At 39.5% G+C, this 13,274-nt stretch overlaps 1 long non-coding RNA gene across 1 annotated transcript; it reads left to right on the top strand.

The window, feature by feature from the left end:
• Positions 1-3,935: 3,935 nt before the first annotated feature.
• LOC147016600 (uncharacterized) lies at positions 3,936-13,089 on the top strand. The gene is made up of 4 exons (XR_015049681.1): positions 3,936-4,073; positions 4,493-4,567; positions 4,692-4,764; positions 12,274-13,089. It is a non-coding gene; the product is annotated as an uncharacterized LOC147016600 (long non-coding RNA).
• The last annotated feature ends 185 nt before the right edge of the window (positions 13,090-13,274 follow it).

Genomic DNA, 13,274 nt, shown 5'->3' with positions numbered 1-13,274 from the left:
TTCAGGACACCGAGGGACGGGCTTCAAGGAATGCAATACGCAGGACCAGAATCACTTCACCATTGGTGATGTTCTACCCCCTTACAGATTCCTCGCACATCGGCCTCCTTGTCCACCCTTAGTGCACGTACAGTTTTATGCCTCAGATCCCTGAACAACTCAGCTCTGCCATTCAGCCTGGCCCTGCGACTCTGGTCAATGGTGTCTAGTTTCCCTTGAGAGACAAAATTCTTCTTCGCCCTCCAGTGAGTTCCAAGACATCCACCGGCAACATCAAGGACGGTGGTCTTGAAGGCGCTCCACAACTCTTCAGGATCCCCGAAAGCATCCAGAACCCCCAAATCCCCACTCAGCCTGTTCGCAAAACTCCTCAGCTCCCCCTCTCATCCTTGAGCTTGCCAACATCCAGCCAAGGCTGGGATGGTACCTGGTACCGTTCTCCCGGATTTCAACTGCAACTTCAGGGTTGTTACCACAAGCCTGTGTTCGGTATTGAGGAATTGAGCACTCTGGTAGACCCTGCAGTTCTGGATCATCCTCCAATGACCATCAATGAGCAAATGGTAAATCTCCTTTGCCACGCCACCAGCATTGGAAAACGAAGTCCAGCGATGAGCTTGTGGGCGCTGAAACCATGAACCAGCCACCCTAAGTCCATGACTTCTTGCAAAGTCAAGGAACTTAGTGCTATTCTGGTTCATAGTTCCAGACCCATGGGGACCAACACACACCTCATAACCTTCCTTATCACTTCCAGGTGATGCATTGAAATCCCCCAAGACTGGAAGAATATCTTGTCTTGGGCACTGATCAACCACAGACTCGAGCGTGGCGTAGAATGCATCCTTCATGGTGAGATCACTCACATCAGTCGGAGCATAAACAGAGACCAGGGAAATGACACCTAAGGAGTGACGAATCCTTAATCTCATAATACGCTTGTTGACCGGTGTTACTTCAATTGTCATTGGGGTCAGCTTATTGGACACAGCTACAGCAACTCCTTGGGTATGGTAACCATCAGAGGCACCAGACCAATAGTCAGTGTAACCACCCACCATGATGTCACCACAATCCCATCTCCGAACCTCAGAAAGTGCTGCAATTCCGATGTTCAAATGCTTGGGCTCAGATGATAACAGAGACAGGTGATCATCCTCTCTTAGGGATAGGACATTCTTCAGGATATCTTAAGAATAGGCGAGATGATCATCCTTTCTTAAAGGGCATGTGGTGAAGGAAGAGTATTGATTTTGGGAGATTTTAACTTGCCAGGGATCGATTGGATCCAGGAACAGAGAAAGGGCAGACAGATGAGGATTTCCTAGATTTAGACCAGGATTTCTTTTTAACCCAGTTTGAAGATAAGTCCACTCGGGGAAGTTCCATGTTGGATCTCCTTTTAAGTAACGATCCCAATATGGTGGAGTCAGTGGAGGTCGGGGAGCATTTAGGAGCAAGTGACCATAAATTTGTGTGTGTTAAGATTTTGTTGAGGGTTTGAGTTCAGGATAGTAGGGTAAGGCTTTTAGATTTCAGAAAGGCAAACTTTGAGGGTATGAGGAGAGAATTGGGTGATGTAGCTTGGGAGACTCTAACAACAGGACAATCAGCATCAGAAAAATGGGAAACCTTCAAGGACCAAATGTGTCGAGTACGTACATTCCAATGAGGTGTAAAACTAGAAGCAGAAAGAGACCAGGGTGATTGAGCAGTGAGATAAGGAATGCTATTAAGGAAAAGCAGGAGGTATTTCTTAGGTTTAAAATAAAGGGAATGGAGTTACATTGATATCACTATCGGAGTAAACAGAGACAAGTTAAGAAAACAACTCGGCAAGCCAAAACTGAGTATGAGAAGGACAAGGCTGAGAATATTAAACATAATAGCCAGGCTTTCTTTCAGCATATCAGGGGAAAAGAACAGGTCAGGCCCAGTGTGGGCCCATTGAGGAATATCACCGGGAGAGTGGTTAGTGATGAAATTGAGATGGTAGGCTTATTAGACAGGTATTTTTCTTCAATTTTTACACAAGAACAGTCAGGAGAATTGCCAATAGCTGAGTGTATCTATCGAGGAGGTGAGAAGGGACTTTTACAGAAGATCCAGGTTGAAGTGGAGGAAGTGAAGGAACAGCTCGGTAATCCAAGAGAAGATTAGGTCCAGATAATATGCAACCGACAGCATTGATGGAAGTGACCGAGCTGGTAAGCGAGATTTTTACGGATATGTTTAATTGCTCACCACCGTAGTCAGGACAGGTACTGAAGGATTTGAGTGTAGCAAATGTAACACCAATTATTTCGAAAGGATCCAGAGAAGAATTGGGAAACTATAGACCTGTTAGTTTGACTTCAGTTGTGGGGAAGGTGTTGGAGACATGAATTAAGGACCAGATGAGGAACCATTTAAATAAATACAAACTAATTAAAGGTAGTCAGCATGGGTTTACCAAAGGTAGTTCTTGTTGTACAAATCTTTTAGAGTTCTCTGAAGCAGTGTCCGATTGGGTGGATGATGGAAAGGCAGTGGACATAGTATATGTAGACTTTAAGAAGATATTTGATAAGGTACCACATCGGAGGTTGTTAGCCAAAGTGAGGGCTTGTGGAATGGCTGGTCAGGGAGATAATTGGATTGCAAACTGGCTTAGTGGTAGGAAGCAAAGAGTGGCTGTGAGTGGGAGGACGTCTTGCTCGGAGGATGTAAGTAGGATCCTCAGGGATCAGTACTCGGACCATTACTATTCATAATTTAGATCGATTTGGGTGGTGGGGTAAAGAGGTAGGCTTTCCAAATTTTCAGATGGCACCAAGCTTGGAGGTGAGGTGGATAGTAGAGGGGGTGGTGATCACATTTAGGAAAGTATTGATACTTGTATAGATTGGGCAAAAGATTAGCAGATGTAATTTAACGTGAGCAAGTGTAAGGTGTTCGGGAGGGAAAGAACAATGGAAATAGCGATTACAGGATGCTAGGGGTAATTTTGGAGCTTATCACACAGGAGAAGGACCTGGGGGTGGTAATAGATATGGTAGGTCAGCAGGCAGCACAGTGCCAGGTAGCTATAGGTAAAGCAAATCGGGTTTTAGGTTGTATTCAGAAGGGGATCGAGGTGGTGTTCACATTGTACAGGAATTGAATGAGGGCCACATCTAGAATATTGTGTGCAGTTTTTGTCACCACTATTGAGGAAGGACATAGATGCCATAGAGAGGGTTCAGCACAGGGCCAATAGATTGATTCCAGGCCTCGCTAGACTCTGCTGTGAGGAGCGGCTAAAGGGGACAGGGCTGTATTCACGAGAAAGGAGGCGGTTACGAGGAGATATGATGGAGATGTTTCAGATAATGAAAGGAATAGATAAAATAAGTGCAGATGAATTATTCAACAGAGTAGACAGTGATAGGACCAGGGGCCGTAGCCTGAGACTAAAGAGGAGGAGAGTTAAGATGGTTGTAAGGCAGGGGACTTTCGCTCAGAGAGTAGTTAATGCATGGAATGGTCTCCCTGGAAAGGTAGTGGCAGCAGAAACAGTAGGCAAGTTTAAATTAGAATTAGATAGGTACCTGGAAGTGTTGGAGATAGAGGGGTGTGCCGATGTTGATGGGACTTTCGGTAGTTTGAGCATCGACGGGTCATTGTGTTCAGAGTGCTTTTGGTGGGGGTCTTGTCAAGGGGTGTTGTGTCATTGATGTTGGATGCTTTTAACCAAGCCCATGCCTCCTCCCCTGAGGGGAAGAAGGAAACTAATTTTTTTTTTTGCAAAAAACTTGAAAAATATTTTGAAAATTCATTAATTCAATTTTTTTTTTTTTTGCATTTTCTTCCTTGTATCTTGTGTGGATAAATTAGTATCACTCAGGCCTGATTGGCTGAATGACCTGCCTCCAACTGTGTTAGATTCCCTTGTATTTTCCTTGCATTCCAGGCACCCACCCGAAGGGACCGCCTCAGGTGAACCCAAGGAAACCGCCGTCTGGTGGACGACACCTCAGCACCACCCAGTCACACACGACCGCAATCCAACTCGAGAAACTTACCCCGTGGCTTTTCTCCTCTCATCAAAAAGAGTGGGGGTTCCAAAGGCTTTTGCCCCAATCCCGTGATCCGCTGAGCTTGTTGTTTTGCATAAAATTGTATAAAAGACTTTTAATAACACCCCACTCCATTAGCTTCTCTCCAGAGTATAGAAAGATAAATTTTAGACAGACAAATATCGTCGCCATCACCTGCTTCGAGGGTTGCTCTGCTCTTGGACAGTGAAGACGAGTTTGGAGTGGACATTACAATAAAAGCACCTCCTAAAAAAATTTCCTCTGAATTTACTCCTTTACTCAAACTAAGACACAACAAAAACACTACTTGAAGTTATGTTGGACAGACAAATATGCAGTATTTTTTTTTGTCTTAATCCAATGTGTACCACATTTATCCCACAGTTTTATTGTAATTTGTTTTTAAAATATATATTTTTTTTATCCCTCTGCAGTTCTTGTCCCTTCGAAGTCCAAAAGGAACACGCACTTCTCGAGGGGGATGATTTTGGACTTCCGTCGACAGAAGGGTATGTCTGATTTAATTAATATATTTTTATATTACTTTTACTGCACAACTAAATTTAACCTTAATGTAATTACATTGCCTCTAATTCGTTGTCTCTTTTTATTGCGGTGTCTGTCCATCATCAGCCTGTTGTGATTGATGCCGAGCCGTTGTGACTTCCTAATCGATGAACTTGATGAGAAACTCAACACTATCGATGTAAGAATATTTTTTTCTTATATCGGTGAACAAGTTGTTCTTTGAAGATTAGCTGAATGTTAAAGTTCCACAATAACCAGGAAATAATGTATTTCTGCAGAAAATAGTTTGTAAATTTCAAAAGGAACATTCAGTTCTTACTGTACCTAACCTGATGAGAGTGTCAACTTGTTTGAGGACTTATTGAATGACCAAGAAAGCAAGTTCTGCTCTTGTGACAGATGTTGAGCCATTCGACATCAAGAAGATATTAAGTGAGGTGAGATAAGTCTCTTAAAAAAACAACTCTATCAGAGTTGTATTTAATAATGTAATAGATAATATAAACGACATTTCATTTATTTATTTTACAGTGTTGTCAGTGGAGTTGAGGAACAAATCAAATTCTCCTCCATTGAGTTCCTGACTGCAATGCCACAGACATCTTGTATTTGCTCTGATTATTATCGGTGGAGTGCAGGACAGATCTTGTAATTTCTCCTCTGTTGAGTTCCTGGTCAAAATGCAAAAGACATTATTTGTATACGCTCTTACATGTACTCGAGTTACAAGATGCAACGGGAACAATAATAACTGCATGCTCTATCTTCATCTCATCTATAATTCATTCAATTGCAAAATGAGGAAAAAATGATTGTTAAAAACAAAAATGCTGTGTTGAAGGTTTTAGAGTGTTTGGGTGTACCTGGGGCAGGTGTTGATGTGTTTACCAGGGTCGGGTGTGGATGGAAGGTACCGGGGCGGGTGGAGGTGAGGTGTATTTGGGGCAGGAGTGGGGTGTATCAGGGGTGGATGTGGTTGAGTTGTACCAAAGGTGAGGGTGGTGGTGGGTGTGGATGTGGTTTCCCAGAGGTGGTTGGAGGTGGGGTGTATAGGCACTGGGGAGAGTAGTGGTGTATTGGAGGAGGGGTGGGGCATACCAGAAGTGGGGGAGTTGGGTACCAATGGGGATGGGATGGGGTGTACTGTTGGGTGGTGGGGTGTACAAAATGTAGGAGGGTGGGTGGGGTGTACCGGGGGGACCAAAGGAGGATGTGGGTGTACCAGAACAAGAAGGGAGTATATTGGGGAAAGAGGGGGTGTACAAAAGTGGGGAGGTATGAGGTGTATCAGGGTGAAGAGGGGTGAGTGGCGTTGTACAAGAATGAGCGAGGGAGGGGGTGTAGTGTACCGGTTTGGTTTAATTGATGCTCCCTATTTACTGGACTAGGAAAAAAGAGGTTGAGGGTGAGGGTTAAATGTGTGGGCGAACCAATCCTTGCATGTTGATCCTTGTTTTATCATCTCACACTTGACAATTGAGTGCCCACTGTGGTGTATAACAGAGGAAGGTGAAGCACCAGCCCATTGCCTTCAAGAGCATAATCTGTACATGTTAATGACATCGCCCATCCATGAAGGTTATTTACGTCAATATACGTACTGTATCTCATTGGGTGTATGTATATAAGATAATTTGATTCTTTATTTTAATCAGTCTTCAAGATCTTTAATATTTGATTTTGCATATTTCTTTGAACAGACTTGTGAAATGCATCCTCTTTTAGAAGATTCAAACATTAAGAGCATATCGACATTTGTTAATGATTCTAATTTTAGTTTGGTCATCTTTAGAGCTGACTTCCAAGCTAATCTGGATACTGTGTAAAAGTTGAGCTGGTTTAAGATTATAAGAATTTTTCTCAAAGCAGGGTTTTTTTTAATTCCACAAAAATATCTGTTTAGTTGTAGAACGTCCATTCGTAAATGGTCATGATATTCGCCCTTATTTTTCATGTTAAAATTTTCCCATACCTTTTTGGCATGTTCATCGTCTTTGTGTTAGAAATATGAGTATCATTCAATCTGTTATGACGTGGCAAATTTAATTAAAATTTTCAAAGGAATCTACATAATCACAAGGAAAACATCCTTATTTGTGAGCAATTGTATTTGTTCATCACTGAACTCTTTTTGTAAAATTGGAAAAGATGTCAAATTTTTAGCTAAACCTGATCGATAATATTGCCATACATTTACAATGATCTAAAAATCGAAGATAGGATTTATGAATAGGATTTGATTTTGTAAAATAACGATATTTTTTCATCTGTTGAAGGAATAGGAGAGATATAATGAGGAATACAACTTAATTATTTTATAAATAGATGAATATCATTGGTAAATGTTGTGATATTAAAAAAAACTGGAGTTTGTATTGGGTTATTAAAACTCAAATTATATGATAAGCATTATGAGTTTCTCCTCTAAACTTCCCCATTATATATAAGACAATGGTCTCTTACCTTATCTACTCCGAGGGATTTATAATATAGAAGTTGGGTCACCCAATCAAGATTAGCCCAGGCAAAAATGCTACAGTTAGAACTATAGTATATGAGAGTAGTACTCACATATACTATAGTTGGTAACAGGTCCTACTACAGTAGTCTGCAGAGAATTACTACAGGAAAGGAATGCTATTTTTGCCTGGAGGGTTATTTAGACTTTAGTAAACCATCAAGAAGATTGATACTTTAAGCTGCAGCAAAAATTAACCTGGGAGTGCACCATTATAATGCTGGGCCTCATTTCTTTGTTTGAGGTCAATTTCCCCTCAGTCTCCAGTTGTCTTTTTTTTTTCTATGATTTTTCAGACATGCAAACACATAGATATAGACAGCTGCCTTGCAGAGGGGGGAGGGTTCCCATGACGTGACCCTGGGTACCCCCAGCACGAATGCAAAATTTGGTGGAGATTGGCCGAGGGGTATGGAATTGTCTAGAAATCAAGGAAAAGGCTTCACACACACACACACACACACACACACACACACACACACACACACACACACACACACACACACACACACACACACACACACACACACACAATATTCCCAGTTCCACAAAACTCATGGAAACATGAACCAAAAGCAATCATTCCCACGTATGATATGATGATCCTATCCAGAGTGAAAATAGAAAACGGTGTACTGTGACTGGACATAGTACTCAGATACAAGAAGGAAAAGAAGGCATTGTTAATTGAGGTTTCAGTACCCAGTGATTTTGGTCTAAACAACACAGAAATCAAGAAAATGACCAAATATCAAGACCTCAAGAATGAAGTGAAAAGATCCTGGAAGCTGAAGAATGCTAAAATTGTACCAGTGATAATTGGAGCAACGGGAATGATAAAGAAGAACCTCACAAAGATCCTACAAACCATCCCTGGGAACATTACCACAAACAAACTACAGTTGGAGGCTGGCAGGGGCTCAGTGACAATCCTGAAAAAAGTCCTCGGAACAAAACTGAGACCCATACAACTTCACACCTTAGGCCATCAATCACGATCCTTCACTGAAACAAAGGGGGATACTTCGAATCTTGGAAGGACTCTGTTCCACCTTCTGAAACCCAAATTATGGAGCAAAGAATCAACGACACACACACACACACACATACATACACACACACACACACACACACACACACACACACACACACACACACACACACACACACACACACACACACACACACACACACACACACAATCAACTCGTTCTTATATATGTCGATATGACAATTTTGTGTATTTTTAAAGGCCTCTTTATCTTATTCTATGTACTGTATACCATTTGTTCATTTTTATATAATAGCAATAAATTATTTCATGGCATATTTTCCTCTGTATAATTCCATTTTATTGTTTTTGTCACCTTCGGATGATTTGATGTTATAACAGAAACTGGATGGCATACGCAGGTTTTGATATTCATTTGTGTAAGAGTTATTTGGATTACAAGAAGAAGAATTAAAAAAAAAATTCTCAGATACATTCAAAATTAGCATAAAATAAAAAACGATATTTAATTAAAAAATTCTATAAACATCGAATTTAAGAGTTGCATCTTCTACAGGAGGCATTTTAATTCTAACAGGTTTATTATTCAGGCAATATTCCAGATGTCCTCATCTCAGTTTATCATGAAATAAATTTAAGCTTCTTCTGCAAAGAGATTTTTTCCCATCTCTTTCAAATCTTTGAGAACCAACAAATATTGATATATTTTTACAGTCGGCATAATGTGAAATGGAACCATGGTTAAAATATAGATCATCAATGTGAGTTTTTTCATCTTTAAAATTTTTTGTATCTCTTATTACGTAGAGTTCATTATTCACACTTAGTCCGTAAATGTTGATGGATAAATTGTTTTGTTGTTTAAACTATTGAACATCTTGTATTTCTACTCGGTTTTTGCGTTTTTCATGTGCAGTTTTGATATTTTTACAAGATATACAGTTTTGGTCACCACAAATTGGGAAGGATATAACTGCCGTTCAGTATCGGACTCATAGATTGATTTTTGAGTATTTTCAGATTTCTTGACTCAGCTCTGAGGAGTGGCTGAAGGAGACGGGGCTTTATTTGCAAGAAAGGAAGTGGTTACGAGGGGGTATGATAGAGATGTTTAAGATAATGAAGGCTTTAGACAAAATAAGTGCAGATGAATTATTCAACAGAGTAGACAGTGGTAGGACCAGGGGCCATAACCTGAGAGTAAAGAAGAGGAGAGTTAAGACAGTAGCAAGGCATGGGTCTTATACTCAGAGAGTAGTTAATGTATGGAATGGTCTCCCTGGAAAGGTAGTGGCAGCAGAAACAGGAGATAAGTTTAAATTTGAATTAGATAGGTACCTGCAAGCATTGGAGATAGAGGGGTACAGGGGTGTTGGAAGAACTTTTAGGCAGCTTGAGCTTGGATGGGTGATTGTGTACATCTGTGTGCAAAAAACTACAGAAAACCAACCCAAAAACGTTTTACATTTTTATTTTCTATATAAATTGGTCTGGTGTTGATGTGGTGCAGACACGATGAGCCCTGGCTCTTTCCGGTTTGCAATTGACAGTGTAAAGAGGAGCGAAGATAAACCGAGTAAAATATTTATTATCTTCATTTTACTTTGAATGACTTTCAGTGATATTCAAAATAAGAACAAACAGATAAAGGATTACATTATAAAATGTGTTGATCAATATGATTAACCTTAACAAATAACAACATCAAAACCACTGCCTGCTGTTATCATCTATTGATCTTTTATAATTTGGTATCTGTAAATATTGCAATTATTAAAAATCATAACATGTGAAAGTATGAAATGCTTGTGTTCTCAAACAGACTTCTTCTACTTGCTTTCCTTTTGGCGCATTATTAGTAATTGTGACATTAAATCTTGAAAAATGTCTATGCCACAAACATCACAATGACTAACACTGGGGGTGGATCTATTCCTCCTACTTGTTGTCTGTATCTTTGTGTTATTGTGTGTCTTCTAAAATAAGAGGTGTTAAGAGATTTGTCAAAAGTTTGACGATGTTTTTCTCACCATTTATAGATGGAGGAAAACGTTTTTCTTTGCTCTATTTATCGACCATCATCAGCATATAATTCAGTCCCATCAGAGTCCTAACCCTAACCCGATTTATTTTAGGAGTGTTTTATTTTAAAGATATGATTTTATCTTTAAAATAAAACACTCCTTTTATAAATACAATTCATCTGTGTTTATTCATTGCATTTATTACTGGATTTTGTTTAAAATAAAAAATTTGTCTATTTTACTCACCATATAGAATTTTGTGTTTAATATAATTTTTTTAATGTTTTATTCGCTGTTTATAATGAAGTACCTGTATTTTTATTTTAAACATATATTTTAAGGAAAAAACAGTGGCTTTCAATATTTATATCAGTACAATTTTGTTTTGTTTTGTTTTGGGGTCTTGAAATGCTCTCTCTCTTCGATGTCGTTTTACAACTGTACAAGAACAACTGATACAAAGAACAACCGGCTAATATATTTTTATTCCATTATGAATTTTATCTTCAACATGATGCTTAAAATTATTTAAAAGAATACACGTTTTGCAAGTATGACAATATTTAGTCATTTAAAGGAGAGAAAGTTACACATTTATTACATGGTTTCATCATTAAATCGATTTTTGGGGGTATGTTGAAGATGTCTTTTGACAATTCAGCCATCTTTTGCTTTTTTTCATTTCTAAATATACTGACTTATTATTGAAAATTATGACCTGGTTACATAATTGTGGACATTATGTGATTATATCTTTTTTTGGGGTGGCATTAAAGGTCAAGAGGTCAAGTGCACCATAATTTTTTAATGTACCCTATTTTTAAACCCGTTGTTTTTTTTATAACTATAAATGAGTAAATAAATGACCACATGGTTATGTAGTTATGTAGGTTGTATGATTACATCATTATAGAAGGGTAGGAGGTGTCCAAGGTAAAGTGCCACAGAACTCTCATTTTCACCCTACTGGTATTGCAGCTGCTTGTACAGAATCAACTGCAGCAGCTATCAAGTGGATAAAGCAAAGAACCAGAACTGAACCAATTGAGTTCAATCTCCATCACATTATGCTATCATGACATCCTCAAACCATCCATGTGAAAATCCATACACATCAGCAGTGTAGGCTGATGCCTTTTCAACTTACAAACTATACACATCAGCAGATTAGCCTGACTCATATCCAGTGTGCCAACATGGCTTACTCTGAAGCTATGCTTAAATCGGGCCAGGCTGTAGGAATCCTGCTCCGCTGGTTTGTTTCTTGGATTACATCTTGCTCCGCTGGTTTGTTTCTTGGATTACATCTTGCTCCGCTGGTCTGTTTCTGGGTTTATATCTTTCTCTGATGGCTTGTTTGTAGGTTTACATCCTGATCAGCCGGTTTTTTTTGTTGGTTTAAATCATCTTGCTTTGTGGGTTTCTTTGTTGATCTACATCATGCAACACTGGTTTGTTTGTTAGTTTACATCTTTCTCTGATGGCTTGTTTGTGGGTTTAGATCCTGCTCTGTTGGTTTGTTTGTTGGTTTACATATTGTGTTGCTTGTTTATTTGGTGGTTTACATCATGCTCTGTTAGTTTGTTTGTTAGTTTACATCTTTCTCCACTGGTTTGTTTATCGGTTTACATTCTACTTCAATAGTTGGAAGTTAGTTTAAATCCTCTTCCACAGGTTTGATCGTTGGTTTACTCATTTACCATTTTCGACTGGGGTATTACAATTGACTCGAAGTTATAAAGGGATTTAAAAAAAATCTTGTTGCATTGCATGCTTGTCTTTATAACTTTTTTTTTAATCTATCTTGATTCTCATATATTCCCTTTGGTTGATGAAATACCTGGGGAAAACTAATTACAAATGAGAATGTGGATGAAAAAATATACTCATTGGAAATTAACAAGGACAGAAGGAAACATTCTGATAGAAATTTCCCAAGGAAACGATGCACAATAAGGGAATACACACTCAAAAGTTCTTTCCTGTGTCGTGTGCCCCCATTGACTGTGTTTGGTTGCTGAGTGAAAGAGTCCGCAGTTTACCCCGTAATTGTTCAAAGCCTTGAGGTTTGGCCAAAGCTACAACACATGTCACTCCATTAACTGCTTACAGATTGTGTGTGTTTCTTTCCAGTTGCTGAAGCTCAGTCCATCAGAGAAAGAGAAGAAAAAAGGAGGACAGGACCCACTATAATTCATGGAAACCCTTGCAATGCTATAAAGTTTGAGTACTCAACATACGCCTGTTTTAAAATTGTTTCACACTGTTAGAGAACACAACCTCCATCCCACTCTTGTGTATGGTCGCCCGGTTGACCTCAAATTGCGAGAGACCACAACGAACATGCAGCACAACGAACAGTGACCGGTTGATGTTTCATGAGAGTGGATGCAAAAATACATGACGGTTGAACTCCAGTGGCCTCTGGTTACTATTTACCAAGCGCTCTGCACTTGCAGCCTTATCAAACAGTGCATGTCATCACAAGCTAACATTCCCCAAAATGTTTGTGTAACTTGGAGAGGGCCACTGGAATGTTGAGATTAAGCGCAGAGGAAGAGCAAAGCTTAAATGGAAAAGAAACTCATCCTTCTTTCATGTTTCAAAGCCCTCGGGCAACAAAAGGGATGGTTTGTTTGAGTAGGACATATTTTTACCAACTGCAGCCTGTAAAATCATAATGTGGCAATGAATGCCTTTAAGACCATAATGCATCCATTTCTCATGATTAGACAGTGAACAAATCTCTCAGGTGCTTTGCACTCAAATTCTCTTTCCATCGTATGATGTCCATTGGGGGTTGCAGTCGAAACACAATTCCACTTTAGTGTTAAAACCTGGCCATATGTTTATGATTACCATTAAAGGTTACTTGTATTCAATCTAGAGATTCATTATTTTCAATTGCCATGTTCCACAATGACAGAAAGCTCACAAGAGGCTTCCAGCAACAGGGCTGTGTGTGTGTGTGTGTGTGTGTGTGTGTGTGTGTGTGTGTGTGTGTGTGTGTGTGTGTGTGTGTGTGTGTGTGTGTGTGTGTGTGTGTGTGTGTGTGCGTGCAATTCCCATGCAATGCCTCACATATGAGATGTGAAGTGAAAAGCATATTGAGGTTTACCATTGTAATTCACAAA

Source organism: Eptatretus burgeri, chromosome 11 (genome assembly GCF_056783735.1).
Source record: "Eptatretus burgeri isolate ZD-2024b chromosome 11, Ebu_testis_v1, whole genome shotgun sequence".
Classification (NCBI taxonomy): domain Eukaryota; kingdom Metazoa; phylum Chordata; class Myxini; order Myxiniformes; family Myxinidae; genus Eptatretus; species Eptatretus burgeri.
This window is presented reverse-complemented; position numbering and strand designations above follow the sequence as displayed.